The sequence below is a fragment of the Ursus arctos genome, unplaced genomic scaffold (assembly GCF_023065955.2).
Source record: "Ursus arctos isolate Adak ecotype North America unplaced genomic scaffold, UrsArc2.0 scaffold_3, whole genome shotgun sequence".
Classification (NCBI taxonomy): domain Eukaryota; kingdom Metazoa; phylum Chordata; class Mammalia; order Carnivora; family Ursidae; genus Ursus; species Ursus arctos.
Genome location: NW_026622985.1, coordinates 6,006,063 through 6,031,547, shown reverse-complemented (window position 1 = coordinate 6,031,547; position 25,485 = coordinate 6,006,063). Strand labels below are relative to the sequence as shown.

Genomic DNA, 25,485 nt, shown 5'->3' with positions numbered 1-25,485 from the left:
TTATGTACTTAGAAGCAGTGAAAACAAATTTTTGAGGTCCTTACTTATTCTTGTATTCAATGGATATAAATAACACATGCAAAAATTAAAAAATGTCACCTATAAACATCAAATTTCCAAATGTACTTCAAATACAACACAAAGAAACCATTCAGACCAACATTTTGGCCCCTTCGGATTTTGACTAATATATGGATGGGCATATGACAAAAATCAAAATAGCTCTTTGAAATTAAACATACTCTAAGAAATGTACTCCAACAATTAATGTGCTTAAAAATGTGTACTTTAAGTAACTTTAAAAACATATCCCTTAAAAAGGAATACCCTCCACTCTTTCCACAAAGAAAAAATAAGTTTAAAAACAAGAGGATAAATAAATAAAATCTTAAAAAAAAAAAAAGAGGAAATATAGCAAATGTTAAAATTTCCAGCTCTGTGCTCCCAAAATTAAATTTATAAAATAATTAAGACATCATTCTAACCTGTAACTAATTACCTTTCTACTTGTAATAATTATTCTGGCTTGACTCCTAAAATTAACCAAAGGCTTATGATTTTCAGTGTTAAAGCCTGAGGTAGGGCCACAAGTTCAAACCTACTACAAGCCAGTTAGTTTTCTTCAATTATACTGTTCTAACTTCTAACGCAGTCAGGAGCATGAATGAATGGACTTGTGCTGATCTGTTGCCACTAAAAGTGTACTCCAACTTACTGATGTCTTCAAATGTCTTGCAAATTACATTCCTTGCATGAAAATTATAAGTAAATTATAAGTACAAATATTTTTCAATATATTGCATTTGAAGTAAAGATACAACTCTTATTCTATTAGTCAATTACTCACCAACTTTTTATAGTTTAAATGTTTTGTTTTTTCTTTTGATAAATCTTGGTAAATTTGTTGCTATTTATTTGGTCAAACACATAATTTTGATTAAGAAAGTACTTAAGCATTAATTTGATATAAATCTGCTATCTAATTAACCATATTTAAATGCAAGGCCATAATTAAAAGTTTCAGAAGACACAATCATAATCACTCAGATTCCTAATACCACTTCCAAAAAAAAAAAAAAATCGACGATGCTAGATATGGGAAAACCTGATAGGAACAAAAATGATCATATAAATCAGATTCCTGTTTCTTATTTTCCCTCTAAAAAGAATTAAGATAGATCTCTTCTTTGACGAAAATAAAAAGGCAAAAAATTGCTGATGCATTAATTAAATTTTTTATATTTAGTATGTTTATGGTTGACATGGGGTTAATTATTTGTACCAAAGGGTGAAATTGACAAATTCTGAGTTGGGTAAGGATTATGGATTTTAATGTAAAACATCTTCAACCAATTTGGACGATATAAGAACAAATCATAATTATAGAAACCCTCCATAAGTTAATTATCTGGTATAAAATTTAATTAATCTGATTGAATAAATATCAGAGTTCCTACCCCATGCTACTCCTCCCTTCACCACACCCCAGAAAACTTCAAAGAATGATTAAGCATCTATGGAAGGAATATGTTCTACAGTGACTGGTCATTAATCAGAGGACTGGAACAAGAAGCCATTACTATTTCAACAATGAACAGCCTGTAAAATATATGAATTCTGTAGGAGAGAAGCTGAATAGCTTATTTTATTTTATTTTATTTTATTTTATTTTAATTTATTTATTTTTTAATGTTTTTTAATTATATTATGTTAGTCACCATACAGTACATCCCCGGTTTCTGATGCAAAGTTCGATGATTCATTAGTTGCGTATAACACCCAGTGCACCATGCAATACGTGCCCTCCTTACTACCCATCACCAGTCTATCCCATTCCCCCACCCCCCTCCTCTCTGAAGCCCTCAGTTTGTTTCTCAGAGTCCATAGTCTACCATGCTTCACTCCCCCTTCTGATTACCCCCCCTTTCTTTATCCCTTTCTTCCCCTACGGATCTTCCTCGTTCTTAAGTTCCATAGATGAGAGAAATCATATGATAATTGTCTTTCTCTGTTTGACTTATTTCACTTAGCATTATCTCCTCCAGTGCCGTCCACGTTGCAGCAAATGTTGGGAACTCCTTCTTTCTGAGCTGAGTAATATTCCATTGTATATATGGACCACAACTTCTTAACCCAGTCACCTATTGAAGGGCATCTCGGTTCCTTCCACAATTTAGCTATTGTGGACAATGCTGCTATGAACATTGGGGTGCATATGTCCCTTCTCTTCACTATGTCTGTATCTTTGGGGTAAATACCCAGTAGTGCAATGGCTGGATCATAGGGTAGCTCAATTTTTAACTTTTTAAGGGATCTTCACACTGTCTTCCAGAGTGGCTAACCAACCTGCATTCCCAACAATGTAGGAGGGATCCCCTTTCTCCACATCCTCTCCAGGAATTGCTGTTTCCTGCCTTGTTAATTTTTGCCATTCTGACTGGCGTAAGGTGGTATCTTAGTGTGGTTTTGATTTGAATTTCACTCATTTAATTTTTTCATGTGTCTGCTGGCCATTTGTATGTCATCATTGGAAAAGTGTCTGTTCATATCTTCTGCCCATTTTATGATTTGTTTATTTGTTTCTTGCGTATTGAGTTTGAGAAGTTCTTTGTAGATCTTGGATACCAGTATTTTATCTGTAGCATCATTTGCAAATATATTCTCCCATTCCATGGGCTGCCTCTTAGTTTTTTTGATTGTTTCCTTGGCTGTGCAGAAGCTTTTTATCTTGATGAAGTCCCACGAGTTCATTTTATGTTTTGTTTCTCTTGCCTTTGGAGGTGTGTCATGAAAAAGGTTGCTTTGGCCAATGTCGTAGAGGTTGCTGCCTATGTCCTCCTCTAGGATTTTGATGGATTCCTGTCTCACATCGAGGTCTTTCATCCATTTGGAGTTTATCTTTGTGTATGGTGTGAGAGAGTGGTCAAGTTTCATTCTTTTGCATGTAGCTGTCCAATATTCCCAGCACCATTTATTTAAGAGACTATCTTTTTTCCACCAGATGTGTTTTCCTGCTTTATCAAAGATTAGTTGCCCAAAGAGCCGAGGGTCCATTTCTGGGCTCTCTATTCTGTTCCATTGGTCTATGTGTCTGTTTTTGTGCCAGTACCATGCTGTCTTTGTGATCACAGCTTTGTAGTACAGCTCGAAATCCAGCATTGTGATGCCCCCAGCTTTGTTTTTCCTTTTCAACAGTTCCTTGGTGATTCGGGGCCTTTTCTGTTTCCATACAAATTTAAGGACTATTTGTTCCAGTTCTTTGAAAAATGTCCTCGGTATTTTGATCGGGATAGCATTGAAAGTGTAGATTGCTCTGGGTAGCATGGACATTTTAACTATGTTAATTCTTCCGATCCATGAGCATGGAATATCTTTCCATCTTTTTGTGTCTTCCTCAATGTCTTTCAAGAGTGATTTATAGTTTCTAGAATATAGGACCTTTACGTCTCCGGTTAAGTTAATTCCAAGGTAACGTAAGGTTTTTGGTGCTATTGTAAATGGGATGGATTCCCTAATATCTCTTTCTTCAGTCTCATTATTCGTGTATAGAAATGCAACTGATTTCTGAGCATTGATTTTATATCCCGCCACATTACTGAATTGCTCTATAACTTCTAATAGTTTCGGAGTGGATTCTTTTGGGTTTTCCATATAGAGTATCATGTCATCTGTGAAGAGAGACATTTTGACTTCTTCTTTGCCGATTTGGATACCTTTTATACCTGTTTGTTGCCTGATTGCTGTTGCAAGGACTTCTAGTACTATGTCGAATAATAGTGGCGAGAGTGGGCATCCTTGTAGTGTTCCTGATCTTAAGGGAAAGTCTTCCAGCTTTTCCCCGTTGAGAATAATATTTGCCGTAGGTTTTTCATAGATGGCTTTTATGATCTTGAGAAATGTACCCTCTATTCCTACACTCTGAAGGGTTTTAATCAGGAAAGGATGCTGTATTTTGTCAAATGCTTTTCCTGCATCTATTGAGAGAATCATATGATTTCTGAATTTTTGTTTCTGGATAAAATCAAAGACACTGATAGATTTGTGAATGTTGTACCACCCCTGCTTCCCAGGGATGAATCCCACTTGGTCATGATGGATAATCCTTTTAATGTACAGTTGGATTCTATTAGCCAGGATCTTGTTGAGGATTTTAGTGTCCATATTCATTAGGGAAATCGGTCTCTAATTCTCCTTTTTGTTGGGGTCTTTGCCTGGTTTGGGGATAAAGGTAGTATTCGCCTCATAGAATGAGTTTGGTAGCTTTCCTTCTGTTTCTATTTTTTGAAATAGCTTTAGGAGAAGAGCTATTATTTCTTCTTTGAATGTTTGGTAGAATTCCCCAGGAAAACTGTCCGGGCCTGGAGTTTTGTTTTTTGGAAGGTTGTTTATCACTGACTCAATCTCTTCATAATTAATTGGCCTATTGAAAAAATCAATTTCTTCCTGTTTCAGTCTTGGTAGTTTATAGGTTTCCAGGAAGGCTTCCATCTCTTCCAGATTGCTTAATTTATTGGCATAAAGCTGTTGATAAAAGTTTCTAATAATCCTTCCAATTTCATTGGTGTTGGTTGTGACCTCTCCTTTTTCATTCATAATTTTATTAATTTGGGTCCTTTCTCTATTCTTTTGGATAAGTCTTGCCAGAGGTTTGTCAATTTTATTAATTCTCTCAAAGAACCAGCTTCTAGTTCTGTTGATCTGCTCTACTGTACTCCTGGTTTCTAATTCGTTGATTTCTGCTCTAATCTTGGTCAACTGCTTCCTCGTGAGTGGATTAGGCCTGTCCTTCTGTTGCTGTTCCAGCTTCTTGAGGTAAGAATATAAAAACTGCATTTTAGATTTTTCTATTCGTTTGAGTGAGGCTTGGATGGCTATGTATTTCCTCCTTAGGACTGCCTTTGCAGTATCCCATAGGTTTTGGACCATTGTGTTTTCATTCTCGTTGGTCTCCACAAATTGTTTAAATTGATTTTTGATTTCCTGGTTTATCGAGTCATTCCTGAGCAGGATGGTTCTTAGTCTCCAAGTGTTTGAGTTTCTTCCAAATTTTTCCTTGTGGTTGAGTTCCAATTTCAAAGCGTTGTGGTCTGAGAATATGCAGGGAAAAATTTCAATCTTTTGGTATCGGTTGAGACCTGTTTTGTGACCCAGAACATGGTCTATTCTTGAGACTGTTCCATGGGCATTAGAATAGAATGAGTATTCTTTGGTTCTGGGGTGTAGTGTTCTATAAATATCTATGAGGTCCAACTCATCAAGTATGGCATTCAAAGCCCTCGTTTCTTTGTTGATTTTTTGCATGGGTGTTTTGTCTATTTCTGATAGACACTGGCGTTGAGGTCCCCTACTATTAATGTATTTTTATCTCTATGTCTCTTTATTGTGGTTAAGAGTTGGCTTGTGTATCTTCCTGCTCCCCTGTTAGGGGTATATATATTTATAATTGTCATATCCACTTGTTGGATACATCCTTTAAGAATAATATAGTGCCCTTCTGTGTCTTTCACTATAGTCTTTAGTTTAAAATCCAATCTATCTGATATAAGAATTGGTACCCCAGCTTTCTTTTGAGGTCCATTTTCGTGAAAGATGGTATTCCATTCTTTTACTTCCAGTCTGAATGTATCGTTGTGTTCAAAATGAGTTTCTTGTAGACAGCAAATGGATGGATCATTACTTTTTTTTTTAATGATTTTTTATTATATTATGTTAGTCACCATACAGTACATCCCCAGTTTCCGATGTAAGGCTCGATGATTCATTAGTTGTGTATAACACCCAGTGCACCATGCAATACGTGCCGTCCTTACTACCCATCACCGGTCTATCCCATTTCCCCACCCCCCTCCCCTCTGAGGCCCTCAGTTTGTTTCTCATAGTCCATAGTCTCTCATGTTTCATTCCCCCTTCTGATTACCCCCCAGTTCTTTATCCCTTTCTTCCCCTACCGATCATCCTAGTTCTTATGTTCCATAGATAAGAGAAATCATTGTTGTCTTATGTTCCATAGATAAGAGAAATAGTTGTCTTTCTCTGCTTGACTTATTTCACTTAGCATTATCTCCTCCAGTGCCGTCCATGTTGTAGCAAAGGTTGAGAACTCGTTCTTTCTGATAGCTGAGTAATATTCCATTGTATATATGGACCACAACTTCTTAATCCAGTCATCTGTTGAAGGGCATCTCGGCTCCTTCCACGATTTAGCTATTGTGGACATTGCTGCTATGAACATTGGGGTGCATATGGCCCTTCTCTTTACTACGTCTGTATCTTTGGGGTAAACACCCAGTAGTGCAATGGCTGGGTCATAGGGTACCTCAATTTTTAACTTTTTAAGGGACCTCCACACCATTTTCCAGAGTGGCTGTACCAACTTGCATTCCACCAACAATGTAGGAGGGATCCCCTTTCTCCACATCCTCTCCAACAATTGTTATTTCTTGCCTTGTCTATTTTTGCCATTCTAACTGGCATAAGGTGGTATCTCAGTGTGGTTTTGATTTGAATTTCCCTGATGGCTAATGATTTTGAACATTTTTTCATGTGTCTGTTAGCCATTTGTATGTCTTCATTGGAAAAGTGTCTGTTCATATCTTCTGCCCATTTTTTGATTTATTTGTTTCTCGTGTATTGAGTTTGAGAAGTTCTTTGTAGGTCTTGGATACCAATCCTTTATCTGTAGTGTCATTTGCAAATATCTTCTCCCATTCCGTGGGCTGCTTCTTAGTTTTTCTGTTTCCTTGGCTGTCCAGAAACTTTTAATCTTGATGAAGTCCCATAAATTCATTTCATCTTTTGTTTCTCTTGCCTTTGGGGATGTATCATGAAAAAGGTTGCTTTGGCTGATGTCGTAGAGGTTGCTGCCTATGTTCTCCTCCAGAATTTTGATGGATTCCTGTCTCACATTGAGGTCTTTCAGCCATTTGGAGTTTATTTTTGTGTATGGTGTGAGAGAGCGGTCAAGTTTCATTCTTTTGCATGTAGCTGTCCAATTTTCCCAGCACCATTTATTGAAGAGTCTTTTTCCCACCGGATGTTTTTTCCTGCTTTATCAAATATTAGTTGCCCAAAGAGCCAAGGGTCCATTTCTGGGCTCTCTATTCTGTTCTACTGGTCTATGTGTCTGTTTTTGTGCCAGTACCATGCTGTCTTTGTGATCACAGCTTTGTAGTACAGCTCGAAATCCGGCATTGTGATGCCCCCAGCTTTGTTTTTCCTTTTCAACAGTTCCTTGGTGATTCGGGGCCTTTTCTGTTTCCATACAAATTTAAGGACTATTTGTTCCAGTTCTTTGAAAAATGTCCTCGGTATTTTGCTCGGGATACCACTGAAAGTGTAGATTGCTCTGGGTAGCATGGACATTTTAACTATGTTAATTCTTCCAATCCACGAGCATGGAATATCTTTCCATCTTTTTATGTCTTCCTAAATGTCTTTCAAGAGTGATTTATAGTTTCTAGAATATAGGACCTTTACGTCTCTGGTTAAGTTAATTCCAAGGTAACGTATGGTTTTTGGTGCTATTGTTAATGGGATGGATTCCCTAATTTCTCTTTCTTCGGTCTCGTTATTCGTGTATAGAAATGCAACTGATTTCTGAGCATTGATTTTGTATCCTGCCACATTACTGAATTGCTCTATAACTTCTAATAGTTTGGGAGTGGATTCTTTTGGGTTTTCCATATAGAGTATCATGTCATCTGTGAAGAGAGACATTTTGACTTCTTCTTTGCCGATTTGGATACCTTTTATACCTGTTTGTTGCCTGATTGCTGTTGCAATGACTTCTAGGACTATGTTGAATAATAGTGGCGAGAGTGGGCATCCTGTCGAGTTCCTGATCTTAAGGGAAAGGCTTCCAGCTTTTCCCCATTGAGAATAATATTTGCAGTAGGCTTTTCATAGATGGCTTTTATGAGATTGAGAAATGTACCTTCTATTCCTACACTCTGAAGGGTTTTAATCAGGAAAGGATGCTGTATTTTGTCAAATGCTTTTTCGGCATCGATTGAGAGGATCATATGGTTCCTGAGTCTTTTCTTGTTGAAATGATGTATCACGCTGATTGATTTGCGAATATTGAACCACGCTTGCATCCCAGGTATGAATCCCACTTGATCGTGATGGACAATCCTTTTAATGTACTGTTGGATTCTATTAGCAAGTATCTTGTTGAGGATTTTGGTGTCCATATTCATTAGGGAAATCGGTCTGTAATTCTCCTTTTTGAGGGGGTCTTTGCCTGGTTTGGGGATCAAGCTAATATTGTCCTCATAGAATGAGTTTGGTAGCTTTCCTTCTGTTTCTATTTTTTGAAATAGCTTTAGGAGAAGAGCTATTATTTCTTCTTTGAATGTTTGGTAGAATTCCCCAGGAAAACCGTCCGGGCCTGGAGTTTTGTTCTTTGGAAGGTTGTTTATCACTGACTCAATTTCTTCATAATTAATTGGCCTGTTTAAGAAATCAATTTCTTCCTGTTTCAATCTTGGTAGTTTATTGATTTCCAGGAAGGATTCCATCTCTTCCAGATTGCTTAGTTTACTGGCATATAGCTGTTGATAAAAATTTCTAATAATCCTTCCAATTTCAATGGTGTTCGTCGTGACCTCTCCTTTTTCATTCATAATTTTAATAATCTGGGTCCTTTCTCTTTCCTTTTGGATAAGTGTTGCCAGTGGTCTGTCAATTTTATTGATTCTCTCAAAGAACCAGCTTCTAGTCCTGTTGATCTGCTCTACTGTACTTCTGGTTTCTGTTTGTTTTCAGCTCTAATTTTGGTCAACTGCTTCCTCGTGCGTGGATTAGGCCTGTCCCTCTGTTGCTGTTCCAGCTTCTTGAGGTGAGAATATAAAAACTGCATTTTAGATTTTTCTATTCTTTTGAGTGAGGCTTGGATGGCTATGCATTTCCCCCTTAGGACTGCCTTTGCAGTATCCCATAGGTTTTGGACTGTTGTATTTTCATTCTCATTGGTCTCCATAAATTGTTTAATTTGATTTTTGATTTCCTGGTTTATCAAGTCATTCCTGAGCAGGATGGTTCTTAGTCTCCAAGTGTTTGAGTTTCTTCCAAATTTTTCCTTGTGGTTGAGTTCCAATTTCAGAGCGTTGTGGTCTGAGAATATGCAGGGGCTAATTTCAATCTTTTGGTATCGGTTGAGACCTGTTTTGTGTCCCAGAACATGGTCTATTCTTGAGACTGTTCCATGGGCATTAGAATAGAATGAGTATTCTTTGGTTCTGGGGTGTAGTATTCTATATATTTATCTATGAGGTCCAACTCGTCGAGTATGGCATTCAAAGCCTTTGATTCTTTGCTTAGTTTTTGCCAGGGTGTTCTGTCTATTTCTGATAGTGGAGTGTTGAGGTCCCCTACTATTAATGTATTTTTATTTATATGCCTCTTTATTCTGGTTAAGACTTGGCTTGTGTATCTTGCTGCTCCCCTGTTGGGGGCATGTATATTTATAATTGTCATATCCACTTGTTGAATACTTCCTTTAAGAACAATATAGTGCCCTTCTGCATCTCTAACTATAATCTGTAGTTTAAAATCCAATTTATCTGATATGAGAATTGCTACCCCAGCTTTCTTTTGAGGTCCATTTGCATGAAATATGGTACTCCATCCCCTTACTCTCAGTCTGAATGCATCTTTGGGTTCGACATCAGTCTCTTGTAGACAGCAAATGGATGGGTCATTTCTTTTTATCCAATCTGCAACCCTGTGGCGTTATGGGAGCATTCAGGCCATTTACGTTGAGACTGAGTATTGAGAGATATGATTTTAATGATGCCATGTTGACAGTAAAGTCTTTGTTTCTATAGATTGTGACTTTCTGTTCTGTATCACTCTTGGGGCCTTTTTACCTTTATAGAAGCCCCCTTAATATCTCCTGTAGGGCTGGTTTCGTGGTTATGAAATTGGTCAATGACTGGTGATTCTGTAAAGTCTTTATTTCTCCATCATTTCTGAATGACAGCCTTGCTGGATAAAGGATCCTTGGCTGCATGTTTTTCTCTGAAAGAGCTTTAAAAATGCCCCCCCAACACTTTCTCTCATTCCAGGTCTGTGTAGACAGGTCTGACGTAATTCTGATACCTTTGCCTTGGTATGTGAGAAATTTCTTTGCCCTGGCCACTTTCAATACTGTATCCTTGGATCTAATATTTGCGAATTGCACTATGACGTGACGTGGCGTAGGTTTGTTATGTTTGAGCTTGGGAGGGGTCCTCTTTGCCTCTTGGACACGAATGTTTGTTTCCCTTGCTAGATTAGGGAAGTTTTCAGCTACAATTTTTTCAAATATCTCTTCTAGACCTCTGTTTTTCTCCACCCCCTCGGGGATGCCGATGATTCTGACATTGGATCGTTTCATTGAGTCAGTGATCTCCCATAACCTACGTTCGTGGGCGTGGATTTTTTTAAGTCTAGATTCTATTTTCGCTTTTTCTTCTACTAACCCATCCTCCAATTCGCTAATACGATCTTCTGCCTCAGTGACCCTGGCCGTCAGAGCCTCTAGTTTTGACTGCATTTGATTCATAGAATTTTTAATTTCTGTCAGATTCACCCTCATTTCCGCCCTTTAGATTCTATATTCTCATTAACATTTTCGTTAATACTTTTTTCAAGTCTACACATCATCTCGACCACTGTTACTCCGAATTCCATTTCTGATAATTTGGTTATATCCATATCCATTAGTTCTGTGGCAGCGGCCACAGACTCATTGTCTTTTCTTTGCTGGGGGGGGATTTCTCCTTCTCGTCATTCTGATGAGGAGATGTTGCGGGGTTGCCCAGAGCCCAGATTATTGACCGGGACCCAGGCCGTGCTCCCTTGTTTTATAGGGATCTTAGGGATGTGGGCTTCTTGATTTTTCAGCCTGCCTTCTGGGGGACGGGCCTGCCACGCCGATACTCAGGCAACTCTGTCTGGGTAGAGTCTCCGTGTCCCCTGCGAGGGGGCATGGGAATGGGCACACTGTGAGCCGGTATTTCCAGGCTTTTGTTCTCTGGCGGCTTTCCCTGGGGGTTTGCTGTGCCTCTTCTGAGCGTCAGAGCAGCAGTGGCCGAATCTCAGCCTCTGTCTCAGAACAGAGGGATCACGGACCGTTCTCCACTGATGTTCTGGCCACTTTAACTCTGTTTCTGTTGGTGCTGCTCAACCCTGCAGCATCCGGGATGTGCGCCCCACACCCGGCGTCCCAGCCCTCACTTCCAGGGCCGGAGCATCTCTGTCCTTTGTGTTTCTAACACCAGCAGCCGCCAGCTGCTCCCGCGTGCTCCCGGAGCTCCCGGTCTCAGTCTGGTTCCAGTGAGGACACCAGAGCTCCGTGAAAAGTGTGGTGGTGCATGCTCCCCGCTCATGGTCCCAGTCTGTTCTCTCGCGGGTGCCGGTCCGCGAGACCGCCCGCTCCCCGGTGGAGGTGGCTACCGCTTCCCGGCGCCCGAACGCGGCGGCTCCCTCCCCCTTTCGTTTATCTTCCCATATCTGTGCGCGGTTTCACGGCTCCCCGCTTGGTACCTCAATACTCAGCGCTGGAGATGTTCATTTGTAGAGATCCAGATGTATCTTCCTGCATCTCAGGCTGATTCCGTGGATGTTCAGGCTGGTCTGGTACCTATCCAGCTCGACTCAGGGGACCGGCTGAAAAAGGGATCCCCTACTCCTCCGCCATCTTCCCAACCAAGCTGAATAGCTTATTTTAAATACCACAATCTGTTCCACTGACCATGTCAAGTTTGGTAGTGAATAAAGGTGACTGGAAAGGCTTTCATAATTGCTCTACATTCGTCCAGCAAGCTTAGAAGGCAATAACTACTTAACATTATGGGATTTCTACAACAGGCAACACATATCATTTATTATACAAGACCACAGCCCAACTGGAGCTCTTCTATCCACAAGGGGAGAGTTAATATCTACCAGGTGTTACAGATATTACACCTGTAAGTTAGAGTCCTCTAGAAATCTTTAGTTAGCACCTATATTTGGAAATCCCTGTGGAAAATAACTATGGTCATCAAATAGGGATGGAATTAAGAAACAAAGAAGGAGACAGTAGCTTAAAGGCATCCTGGATGAAATGGAAAGAACTGTCGAGTTTGAGTAGAAAAGATCTGTGATACTGGTGCTCAGGAAGGAAATGAAAGAAAGGATATCATATCTTATAATAGAAGGTCCCACAGGAGAGCTATAAAAACTGATTGAACAGAAACACAAAACTGTCCTTCTCATGGTGGGAACACTGTAACATGGACACTATATAAACATGCCAGTGAACTAGGCACAGAACTATGAGATAAAGCTCAGTTTCAAATCCGAACCAAAGGCAAGAGGAAGAAAATAAAAGCTTATATAGCAGTTTAAATTCTATGAAAGCTGGAATCCATTCCAGAAAAAATACTGAATCCTAGCACTTCAGAACAGAAAAATTTAACTTTGCACTGTGGGGATTACTTCAATCCTGAAGCAAAAGACAAAAACCCTACTCTTCACTCAGCAATGTCACTGCAGTGGTGGTTGTTCCACAAGAATTGAAACTTGCACTAGAAAAACTAGGCTCTTAAGAAGAACAACTAAAGGCAAAGTGTAACTTATGTTTTGAAATTATTAGAGATTTAAACAGTTATAATTAAAAATTTCAAAGTAGCATATTTCTAATTGAAAAAAGCAAGCCACACGCAGTGGGAGTACAAAAATGACATTTAAAAATACAGGAAAAGATTTCCATTTCCAACCATATGGTATAGTAGGTATCCTGAAATATCTTCCTGCTACAAATCACCTTACTTAGAGGATAAAGACCTTGTGTTGCTATATTTCAACAATGAGAGGGAATGAGAAGAGAAAGGAAGGAAGATAGGAAGAGACAGAAAGACAGAGAGGTTAAAAATGATAAGAAAACTACAAATGTAATCCCAGGTAAGTTCCTGATTCATTTCACACTAATCCAAGTATTCCAGAATGTTCTAATACACCAGCCTACAGAAATAAGGGGAAAAAGCCTTAAATCTGTTTAAAAAAAAAAGACTCTGAATAAAACAATGAACCAAGAAAAAAATTCAGTCACAAAAGGGAAATAACAAGAAAGTTTCTTTATCTAGCTGGGGAAGGAAAGGGGCTGGAAGGGGAAGACGTAGTAGAGGGACGGGGAAAGGAAAAACTCCTCTGTAAATTCCTATACATTGGTTTGCTTTCACGAGGGAGAAAAATGGTGCTTGTAGCAACTGGTTCAAAATCTAAGTGCACTGCTTTAGGGAAAAGAGAAAGGTGACCCTTAGGGTACCTTGCATGACTCTACAAGCTACACAGAAGGAGCAAAATTATTAAATATCTCCTTTAGAAGAGAGAGAGAGAGACATCGAGCTGGTACACAAAGCCCTGGCATTTCAGGGCACTGCCCTAGGGAAAAGGACTGAGTTGCTCTTAACACTTGTTGTGGTTCTCAGCACCCAGCATGGCTCTATGCAACTGAGAGAAGGAATACAATTCTAAGACATTTCCCCACCCAGGAAAGAGCTAGAGGAATTAAGCAAGTCTATCCACAGAGAAGGTTTGACAGACTCCCCACCACACCCCACAAAATCTCTACTCTGGTCATTCCCTCCTAAAGCAAGAGCATAGAGCCTGGAAGAAGTAACAATTTCTTTAAATGTGCAGACACCAACCAAAGCTACCAGGATCAAAGAAATCAGGGAAATATGACACCAGAAAAAAAAACAAACAAAGCTCCAAAAGCAAACTATAAGGATATAAAGATCTATGAATTGCCTAACAAAGAATTCAAAATAATCTTAAAGAAGCTCCATAAACTACAAGAACACACAGAGATATAATCAACAAAATCATGAAAACAATACTCATGTATTTACAAAATGTAAAGTCCAACAAAGAGATAAAAACCATTAAAAAAAAAGGACCAAACAGAAATTCTGGTATGAAGAATATAACGATTGAACTGAAAAGCTTAGTAGAGAGCTTCAAACGCAGACTCAATCAGGCAGAAAAAAGAATCTGTGAACTCAAAGAAAGGTCATTTGAAATTATCCAATCGGAGAAAAGAAAAAAAGAGTGAAGAAAGCCTGCAGGACTCATTGACATCAACTAAGTCAACACATGCATTATGGAGGTCCCATAAGTAAGAGAAGCACGAAAAAATAGAAAGCTAATTTAAAGAATACCAAATAATACCAAAGAACTTCCTAAACTTGGGAAAAGAAACAGACATCCAGATTCATAAAGCTTAAAGAATCCCAAATGAGCTGCACAAAAGGGACTACCAAGGACACCAAGAAACATTATAACTAAATTGTCAAAATTCACAAAGACTGAATTATGAAAGCAGCTGGAGAAAAGCGACCAATCAAACAAAGGGTATCCCCCTGACTTAAAATACTATCAGTAGATTTCTCAGTAGAAAACTTGCAGGCCAGAAAAATGTGTAATAATACACTTAAAGTGCAGAAAGAAAAAGAAACTACCAACCAAGAATACTATACCCATCAAAACTGCCCTTTAAAAATGAAGGAGATAAAAAAAACAAAACAACAACAACAACAACAACAAAAAAAAAAACAAAATGAAGGAGAGCTGAAAACTTTCCCCGGCAAACAAAAACTGAAGGAGTTTGATACCACCAGAAGTTCCAACATCTATGAGAACACTGCCTTACAAGAAGTCTTAAAGGGAGTTCATCAAGATAAAATAAAAGGATGCTAAATAGCAACATTTAAAAAAAATGAAAGTATATGGATGCATGGGTGGTGCGGTTAAGCATCCGACTCGGTTTCGGCTCAGGTTGTGATCTCAGTGTCATGGGATTAAGCCCCACATAGGGCTCTGTGCTCAGCTCAGAGTGTGCTTAAAAATTATCTCTCCCTCTCTGCCCTCTCCCCACCTCATTCTCATCAAGTCACTCTCTCTTTAAAATAAATAAATCTTTAAAATAATGGAAGTATAAATCTCACTGGTAAATGTAAATATATGTGCAAATACAAAATAATGTAACACTATAAGGGTGACACAGAAATCATTAATTAAAGCTAGCGTAAACGTTAAATGGGGCGCCTGGGTGGCTCAGTCGTTAAGCGTCTGCCTTCGGCTCAGGGTGTGATCCCAGCGTTCTGGGATAGAGCCCCATATCAGGCTCCTCCGCTGGGAGCCTGCTTCTTCCTCTCCCACTCTCCCTGCTTATGTTCCCTCTCTCACTGGCTTTCTTTATCTCTGTCAAATAAATAAATAAATAAATAAATAAATAAATAAATAAATAAATAAAATCTTTTAAAAAAACCACGTTAAAGACATACAATAAATGTAACTACAAAATCTGTTAATGGATGCACAAATAAAAGATGTGAATTGTGACATCAATAACAAAGTGTGTGGGGGATATAAAAATGTAGATTTTTCATATGCAGTTATCCACTTAAAATAAGACTGTTATAAATGTAAGAATTACATATAAGCTTCATGATAACCACAAAGGAAACAGCTAAAGAAAGGAATCAAAGCATACCAATACAAAAAAATCACCAAAAAGCAAAGGAAGACAGCACCAGGGAAAGAGAGCAATGAACTACAAAGCAGACAAAAAACAATGAACAAACTGGAAAGAGTAAGCCTTTATATAATAATAATTACTTTAAACAAAATTACTCAAAAACACAGGGTGGCTTAATGGATAAAACAAGACCCAACTCTATGCTGTGTACAAGAAAGTGACTTTAGATTTAAGGAAACTCATAGACTGAAAGTGTAGCATGAAAAAAGATCTGCAGATAAAAACCAGAGAGCAAGATGCTGTACTTACATCTGGAAAAAATCACCTTAACATAGTAAAAAAAAAAAACCAAAAAAAAAAAACACTGTCATAAAAAACAAAGAAAGCCATTATATAATGATTAAAGAGTCAATTCAACAGAATGGTATAATAATAATAAATATATCTGCATCAAACGTAGAGTATATAAACATATAAAGCAAATACAGAACTGAAGAAAAAAACTACTTCAATATAAGAATACTAGGACACTTTAAAACTCCAATTTCAATAATGGATAGAACATTTAGACATAAAATTAATAAGGAACCAGCAGACTTGAACAACACTATATACCATATGGACTTAACAGATATGCAGAACATTCCATAAATGCTCATGTTTATAGACACATTATTCACAAGAGCCAAAAGGTGAAAGTAACCCATAGTGTCTATCAATGGATGAATGGATAACAGAATTTGGCATTTATGTACAGCCTTTAAAAGGAAAAAAATTCTAAGACACAGTACAATATGGATGAAACTTAAGGACATTATGCTAAGTGAAATAAGACAATTAAAAAAAGACAATTACTATATGATTCCACTTATATGAGGTATGTAGAAGAGTCAAACTCAAAGAAACAAAAAGTTGAATGGTGGCTGCCAGGACCTGGAGAAGAAGGAAATGGGGAGTTAACATGTCCTACCCACAACTGGTGAAACTATAATATAAGAAATGAGAAAGACTATAAAATGATGTAAACAATGTTATCACCCAACAGGATGCAATAACCTACACACAAAAAAAGCCACCCAACAAAAACAATACTTTTTTTTTCAAGTACTCAATGCTTACCAAGATAGACCTGTTCTGGACCTTCTAACAAAGCTCAACAAATTTAAAGGAATTGAAATCAATGACATTCTTTGGGTAAATACCCAGTAGTGTGATTGCTGGATCATAGGGTAGTTCTATTTTTAACTTTCTGATGAAACTACATAGTGTTTTCCAGAGCGGCTGCACCAGTTCGCATTCTCAACAACAGTGTAAGAGGGGAGGTCCCCTTTCTTCACATCCTCACCAACACCTGTTGGTTCCTGTGTTGTCAATTTTGGTCATTCTGACAGAAGTGAGGTGATATTGTAGTTTTGATTTGCATTTCCCTGGTTTGCACTGTATTTACATTTCCCTGTAATCAGTTGATTACAAAGATGTTGAGCATCTTTTCATGTGTCTGTTCGCCATCTATTGGTCTTTTGTGGAAAAATGTCTATTCATGTCTTCTGCCCATTTTTTACCTAGATAATTTGTTTTTCGGGTGTTGAGCTTTGCAAGATTTTTATACATTTTGGATACTAACCCTTTATCAGATATGTGATTTTCAAATATCTTCTCCCATTCCGTTGGTTGCCTTTTAGTTTTGTTGGTGTTTTCTTCACTGTGAAGAAGATTTTTATCTTGATGAAATCCCAATAGATCATTTTTGCTTTGATATCCCTTGCCTCAGGAGACATATTTAGCAAGAAGTTGCTATGGCCAATGTCAAAGAGGTTACTGCCTGTGTTCTCCTCTGGGATTTTAATGGTTTTGTGTCTCACATTTAGGTCACTCATCCATTTTGAATTTGTTTTTGTGTTTTATGTGAGAAAGTGGTCCAGTTTCATTCTTTTGCAGGTTGTTGTCCAGTTTTCCCAACACCATTCATTGAAGGGACTGTCTTTCTTCCACTGGATATTCTTTCCTGCTTTGTTGAATATTAACTGACCATGGACCATAGGTCCGTTTCTGGTTTTTCTATTCTGTTCCATTGATCTATGTGTCTGTTTTTATGCCAGTACCACAGGTCTGGATCACTACATCTTTGTAATATAACTTGAAGTCCAGAATTGTGATGCCTCCAGCTTTGCTTTTCTTTGCTTTGGCTATTTGGGGTCTTTTGTAGTTCCATACCAATTTTAGGATTGTTTCTTCTCCTCTGTGAAAAATGCTGGTGGTATTTTGATAGGGATTGCATTTAATGTGTAGACTACTTTGGGTAATACAGATATCTTAACAATATTTGCTCTTCCAATCATTGAGCATGGAATGTTTTTCCATTTATGTCATCTTCAATTTCTTTCATCACTGTTTTTTTATCTTATTTTATTTAAATTCAATTAATTAACATATGGTGTATCATTAGTTTCAGATGTAGAGTTCAGTTATTCATCAACTGCATATAACACCCAGTGTTCATTACATCATGTGCCCTCCTTAATGTCCATCACCCAGTTACTCCATCCCCCCTCTACCCACCTCCCCTCCAGCAACCCTCAGTTTATTTCCTAAGTTAAGAGTCTCTTATGGTTTGTCTCCCTCATTTAATCTTATTTAATTTTTCCCTTCTTTCCCCTATGATCCTGTTTTGTTTTTTAAATTCCACGCAGGAGTGAAACTACACAATAATTGTCTTTCTCTAACTGACTTATCTCACTTAGCATAATGCCCTCCAGTTCATCCACATCGTAGCAAATGGCAAGATTTCATCCTTTTGGATAAGTAATATTCCATTATATGTATACGTGTGTGTGTGTGTGTGTGTATGTATATACATGTATATATGTGTGTATACACACACACACACACACACACTCACCATATCTTCTTTATCCATTCATCTGCCAATGGACGTCTGAACTCTTTCCATAGTTTGGTTATTGTGGACACTGCTGCTATAAACATTGGGGTGCAGGTGCCCCTTCATATCACTGCATTTGTATCTTTGGGATAAATACCTAGTAGTACAATTGCTGTGTCATATGGTAGCTCTATCTTCAAGTTTTTGAGGAAGCTCCATACTGTTTTCCAGAGTTGCTATACCAGCTTACATTCCCACCAACAGTGTTTTATAGTTTTCAGGGTACAGATCTTTTCCCTCTTTGGTTAGTTAGCTTTATTCCTAGGTATCTTATGGTTTTGGGTGCAATTAGAAATGGGATTGATTCCTTGATTTCTCTTTCTGCTACTTCATTATTGGTGTATAGAAATGCAACAGATTTCTGATATTACTGGATTTATGTATCAGTTTTAGCAATTTTTTTGGTGGAGTCTTTTGGGTTTCCTAAATAGATTATCATGTCATCTGCAAATACTGAAAGGATACAAAAATACTGATTTAAAGGGATGCATGCACCCCAATGTTTACAGCAGCATTATCAACAATAGCCAAATTATGGAAACAACCCAAAAGTCCACCGACTGATGAATGGATAAATAAGGTGCAGTATATATATATACAATAGAATATTGTTCATCCATAAAAATGCATGAAATCTTGCCCTATGCAACAACATGCATGGAGCTACAGAATATTATGCTAAGCAAAATAAGTCAATCAGAGAAGACAAATACCACATGATTTCACTCATATGTGGCATTTAAGAAACAAAACAGAGAGGGAAGCAAATCATAAAAGACTCAACTATAGGAAACAAACTGATGGTTGCTGGAAGGGAAGTGGGAGGTGAAGGGGGTGGGATGATAGGTTAAATAGGTGATGGGCATTAAGGAGGGCATGTATTATGATGAGCACTCAGTGTTATATGTAAGTGTTATATTTATGTAAGTTATATGTAAGTGTTATATATGTAAGTTATATTTAGTGATACATGTATCACTAAATTTTACTCCGAAAACCAATATGACACTGTATGTTAGCTAACTACAATTTAAAAAAAAACCTTGGAAGAAAAAAAAAAGAAAAGAAATAAAACAAAGGAGTGACGAAAAAATAGAAAGGGGCAAGCTAAGAAACAGACTCTTTACTACAGAGAACACACTGATGGCCACCAAAAGGGAGGAGGGTGAGAGATGGGGGAAACAGGTGATGCAGAATCAGGAGTGCACTTGTCATGATAAGCACCAGATGATGTATGAAGTGCTGAATCACTAAATTCTACACCTGAAATTAATGTTACACTGTATGTGAACTAACTGGAATTTAAATAAAAACTTAGAAAAATAAAATAAATGACATATGAAAATATGCGGGTTGCAACTAAAGCAATAAGTGGAAATTTATAGCACAAAACTTTATATGAGGTAAGAAAAAAATATAAAACAATAACCAAAGTCCCTACCTCAAGAAAATATGAAAAGAACCAGAAGACAAAAAAGGAAGCAAATAGAAAAAAAGGAAATAAGATGGAAGTGAAATTTAATGGAATTGAAAATAGGAAAACAATAAAGTCAATGTCACACAAAGCCACTTCTTCATAAAGATCAATAAGATTAATAAACTTATAGCAAGAGCGACAAAAATAACAGAGAAGACCAAACAGAAGGATCAGCAGTGAAGTGGAGAGTATTACTAACAGGCATTGAAAGTTAATAACAGAAAACTCCATAGGCCTTTATGCTCAAGCATATGACAACTTAGAAATGGACCAATTCTTCAAACACCACCAACTATAAAAATTCAACTACAATAAAAACAAGTATCTGAATAGTCTGTAACTAGTAAAGGAATTAAATATGTAAGAAAAAGCTCCCTTAATAGAAATCTCCAGGTTTCCAAAGAAAATTCTACCAAACGTTTCAAAAATTAATGCTGAATTTAAATAGTCTCTTCCAGAAAACAGAAGAGAAGGTAAAACTTCCCACTTTATTTTGTGAAGCTAGTATTACCTAATAACAAAACCAGACAGAGTCTATATCAAAGAACAACTATGGACTACTATTTCTCATGAACTCAATATAATATGAACAAACTAAATCCAACCATGTCTAAAACATTATACACCATGACCATGTGCAATTGATTCCAGGTAGGCAAGGTTGCTTCATTATTCTAGAGTCAATCAATGTAATCCACATATCCACAAGTAAAAGAAGAAAAAATCCTATGACCTCAATAATTAACTCAGAAAAAGGCTTTGGCAACATCCAATATTTATTGTTAATAAAATCTCACCAAAATAAGATTACAGGGGAATTGTCTCAGAATTATTTACAAAAAGAATCTACAAAAAACCTACAGCAGACATAGTACTTCATGTTGAAAGAATGAATACTTTCTCCATAAGCTCAAAAAAGGAAAGGACATCTACTCTCATTACTCATATTAAACGCAGCGCTGGATGCTTTAGCCACTTCAATAAGTCAAAAAATCAGTAAAGAGGCAAACATACAGATTGGAAAGGAAAAAATAAAACTGCCTCTATTAGGAAATGACATGATTGTCAGCAAAGAAAATCCCAAGGAACATAAAACACTCCACGTACAAAAAACCTCCTAGAGCTAATATCTAAGTTCAGCAAGTACCTCAGAAGCAAGATGAACACATGCTGATAAAATGCATTACCATGCACTGACAATGAACATATAGAAACCGAAATTAAAACACAATATTTCTTAAGGTTGTTCCATAGAAAAGGAAACACAGTATGAACTCGTTAAAACATACATGTTACGTATGCTTTTAAAAACTTCAAAAAAGTTGATTAAAAAATCGCAGAAGACCTAAAAAGATATACAGACATACGTCCATGGCTTGGAAGAATGAACAAAGTAAAAGTGTAAGTTATTCCCAAATTTATACAGAGACATATCTCAGAGATACTGTGGGTTTGGCTCCAAAGACCACTATAATAAAGCCAATATCACAATAAAGTGACTCAAATGAATTTTCTGGTTTCCCCAGGCATACAAAAATTGTACTTACACAATCTTCTAGTCTATTACATGTGCACTAGCAGCAGTATGTCTAAACAAAACAATGTACAGATCTTAACTAAAAATACTGTTTTGCTAAGAAACATTAGCCATCGCGTGAACTGTCAGGAAGCCATAACCTCTTGCTGGTAGAGGGTCTGCCTCAATGCTGATGGCTGCTGACTGATCAGGATGGTGGTGGCTGAAGGATGGTGTGGCCTAAGGCCATTTCTTAAAATAAGACAAAAATGAACTTTGGTACATCAACTGACTCTTGCTTTCATGAATGCTTTCTCTGCAGCATGTGATGCTGTTTGATATTTACCCACAGAACTTCTTTCAAAGTTGGAGTCAATCCTCTCAAACTCCACCACTGCTGCTTTAACAGCTAAGTTTCTGCAATATTCTAAACCCTTTGTTGTCACTTCAACAATCTTCACAGCATTTTCACCAGGAGGAGAAACCACTTTCTTTGCTCATCCATTAGAAGCAACTCCTCATGTGTTCAAGTTTTATCCTGAGATTCCAGCAATTCAGTCCCATCTTCAGGCTCTACTTCTAGTTTCAGTTCTCTGGCTGTTTCCACCACATCTGCAGTCACTTTCTCCACTGACGTCTAGAACCTTCAGTTTGTAAAGAAATGCAGTAACTGTGAAGCGCAATAAAGCCAGGCGCAATAAAACGAGGTGTGCCTGTGCAGGACTGATTAACATAATTCCTACCAACACCCCAAAGGTTTTTGTAGACACACACAGACTTTTGCTAAAATTTATTTAATGATGAACAGATCCTAAAATAGATAGAACAATCTTGCTAAGACAGGAATACAATGGGATGAATAACGGCCCATCATTAAGGCCACAGCAGATAAGATAGTGAGGTACTGAGAGAGGCATAAACACAAAGAAAGGAAAAGGATAAAGAACCCAGAAATAGAGCCACACAAATATTCTCAACTACAGTTTAACAAAGAACGAAAGCTATTCAATGGAGAAAGGACAGCATTTTTAACAAAGGATGCTGGAGAAATGTGACATCCACAGACAAAGCAATAACAACAAAAATAGCCTTGCCCTAAATCTCATACATAAAGCAAAACTAACTCAAAATAATTGCAGATATTATTTGTAATGCAAAAAAAGATGTAAAAAGAATTTTTTTAAGAGAGGAAAATCTTCAGAATGTAGGACTATACAAGCAGTTCTTGGATTTGACCCAAAAAAAGCACAACCTATAAAAGGAAAAATGGATACACTTGACTTCATAAATATTAAAAACTTGCTTCCTTAAAAACCCATGGGAAGAGGAAGAACAGACAAGCTAAAATCTAGGAGAAAATATTTACAAACAACATATGAGAAAAACACTAGATCTAGAATATATGAAGAATCCTTTTCACTGAACAGGGAAAAAGCAAACAATTCCAATAAAAAATGAGCAGCAGTTGGGGCGCCTGGGTGGCACAGCGGTTAATCGTCTGCCTTCAGCTCAGGGCGTGATCCCGGCGTTACGGGATCGAGTCCCACATCAGGCTCTTCCGCTATGAGCCTGCTTCTTCCTCTCCCACTTCCCCTGCTTGTGTTCCCTCTCTCGCTGGCTGTCTCTCTCTGTCGAGTAAATAAATAAAATCTTAAAAAAAAAAAAATGAGCAGCAGATAGTTCATCAAAAGGATGTGCAGGTGGCAAATAAGCATAACAAAAAATGACCAACATCATTAGCAATTAGGGAAATGCAAATTAAAACCATAATGGGATATTACTAAATAACTCCCCTGGGGGATAAAATAAACATTAGTTACAAGACTACATGCTGATAAAAACTTGGAGAAATGACCACTCATACATTGCTGATAGAAATGTAAAATTAACTATAATATGACCCAGAATTAGTAAGCCAAAATGGTAAATTGTTTTCACATGAAAACTTGTACACCAAAGTTTACAAAAGCTTTAATTCTGACAGTCAAAAACTGGGATCAGTCCAGATGCCCTGCAACAGATAAAAAGCTAAATGAGCTGTGGTACATCCACCATGGAACACGACTCAGTAATATAAAGGAACCAACTACTGGTACATATACCACCTTGGATGAATCCTGAGGGAAATTATCCTGAGGGAAAAAAGCCAATCCTGAATGGTTACATTGTTTATGATTATTGAAACTTCAAAAACGGAGGGCAGAATAGTGAATGTCAAGCGTTAAGGAGAGGGGGCGGAGGGGGGGAGGTAGTCAGGAAAGAGGTAGGCGTGGTTATAAAAAGTAACACAGGGATCCTTGTTGGATTGGAACTGTCTGTATCTGGACTATGGTGGTGGATACATAACTCTGCATAAGAACTCGACACACAGAAACGAAAAGGAGTAAACTTGCCAAAGCCAAATGAGGGCAGTGGATTGTAGAAATGTCAATACCCCTACTTGTGATATTGTTGTCTATCAGTATGTTTGCAAGACGTTACCATTGGGAGAAACTGGGCAAAATGTACAAGGGATTTCCCTATAACCTTCTTACAACTGTATGCCTACTTAAAATTCTCCTCAGCATTTTAATGTAAATAAAAAGATCCTAAAACAACTGATGTGTGAGTGTCCCTTTATAATCGTTACAATAATTTTAAACAAGGCCCCATATTCTATGGCATTCACCTCATACAGTAATGGTGTTTGAACCTCTTTCTTTAAACCAGGCAGACCTGTGAATGCTTTGACCAAGACACCAGAACACATAAGATGCCAAATAACTCCCAAAGTTGGGGCAGAAAAAGTCTATGATTTATGCTTTCACTTCTCAGGACACTCACCCACCTATGGCTTTCTTACAGAGGGTGACCCCCTGTCTCAGAAACAAACCATCTGCTGTGAGAAGTTTAAACCACATGGATATTTGAAAATATGGAGATGGTAGAGAATAGAGAGTGTAGGAGAGAAAAAAGAAAAATAGAAGAAATCATAGCTGTAATTTTCCAAAAAATTGATGAAAAACATGAAATCAGATTCAATAACCACAAGCCAATCTCACACAGAACACATACATACAAACAAGACCAAACCAAAGCACACCATACTCAAATTGCTAAGAACTAAAGATACAGAAAAATATTACTGAAAACAAAGAAAAAAACCAACATGTTAAATATGGAAAAACAGCAACCTATAAGGGCCCCTGGAAGGCTCAGCTCAGTCAATTAAGTGTTTGACTCTTGGTTTCTGCTCAAGTCATGATCTCAGAGTCATGAGATCAAGCCCTGGGTTGGGCTCCACACCGCGTGTGGATCCTGCTTAAGACTACTTCTCTCTCCCTCTCCCTCTGCTCTCCCCTCCATCCCCTGCTCTTTCTCTCTAAAATAAATAAATAAGTCTTTAAAAAAAACTTGTAAATAATGGAATTCTTATCAGAAGCAACAGAAGCAAGAAGAGAGTGGGAAAAAAATAACTTACAATGCTGAAAAAGTAGCCTACCAGACCAAAATTTTCTAACCAATGAAATATACTTCATAAATAAAAAAAAAAAAAACAAATAGAATGTGTAGGTAAAAGAAAACTGAAAGGATCCTTTGTCAGCAGATCATAACAACAACAAATGCAACAGAAGATTTTTCAGACTAAAGAGAAATAATATCAGATAAAAACTTTGATTCTCAGAAGGAAGAACACAGAAAATGGTACTATACACATAAAAGACTATTTGTTATTTAAATATCTTTAAAAGATATTTACAGCAAATGCCTTCAGAAGTATTTTTATATATTATAATACAGGTGGATAGAATGATAGTGCATAAAAGATGAGGGTGGTTTAAATGAAGATATAAAATGGCAACACTTCTATATTTAGCAGAAAATGACAAAATACAAATTTTAAGTGAACTGTGAAATGACAAAAGATGTACATCACAATTTTTAGAGCAACCACTCAAACAAAAAAAAAATTCTCATCGCACACACAAAATATGCAACTCTTTGTGTTTACAGATGTTAACTCAGTGTGGTAGTAACACTGCAATATATACATGTATCAAATC

General features: G+C 37.4%; 1 protein-coding gene across 1 annotated transcript in view; it reads right to left on the bottom strand.

The window, feature by feature from the left end:
• ZPBP (zona pellucida binding protein) overlaps positions 1 to 25,485 on the bottom strand; it is a 117,997-nt gene that overhangs the window by 36,396 nt on the left and 56,116 nt on the right. The window lies entirely within an intron of this gene.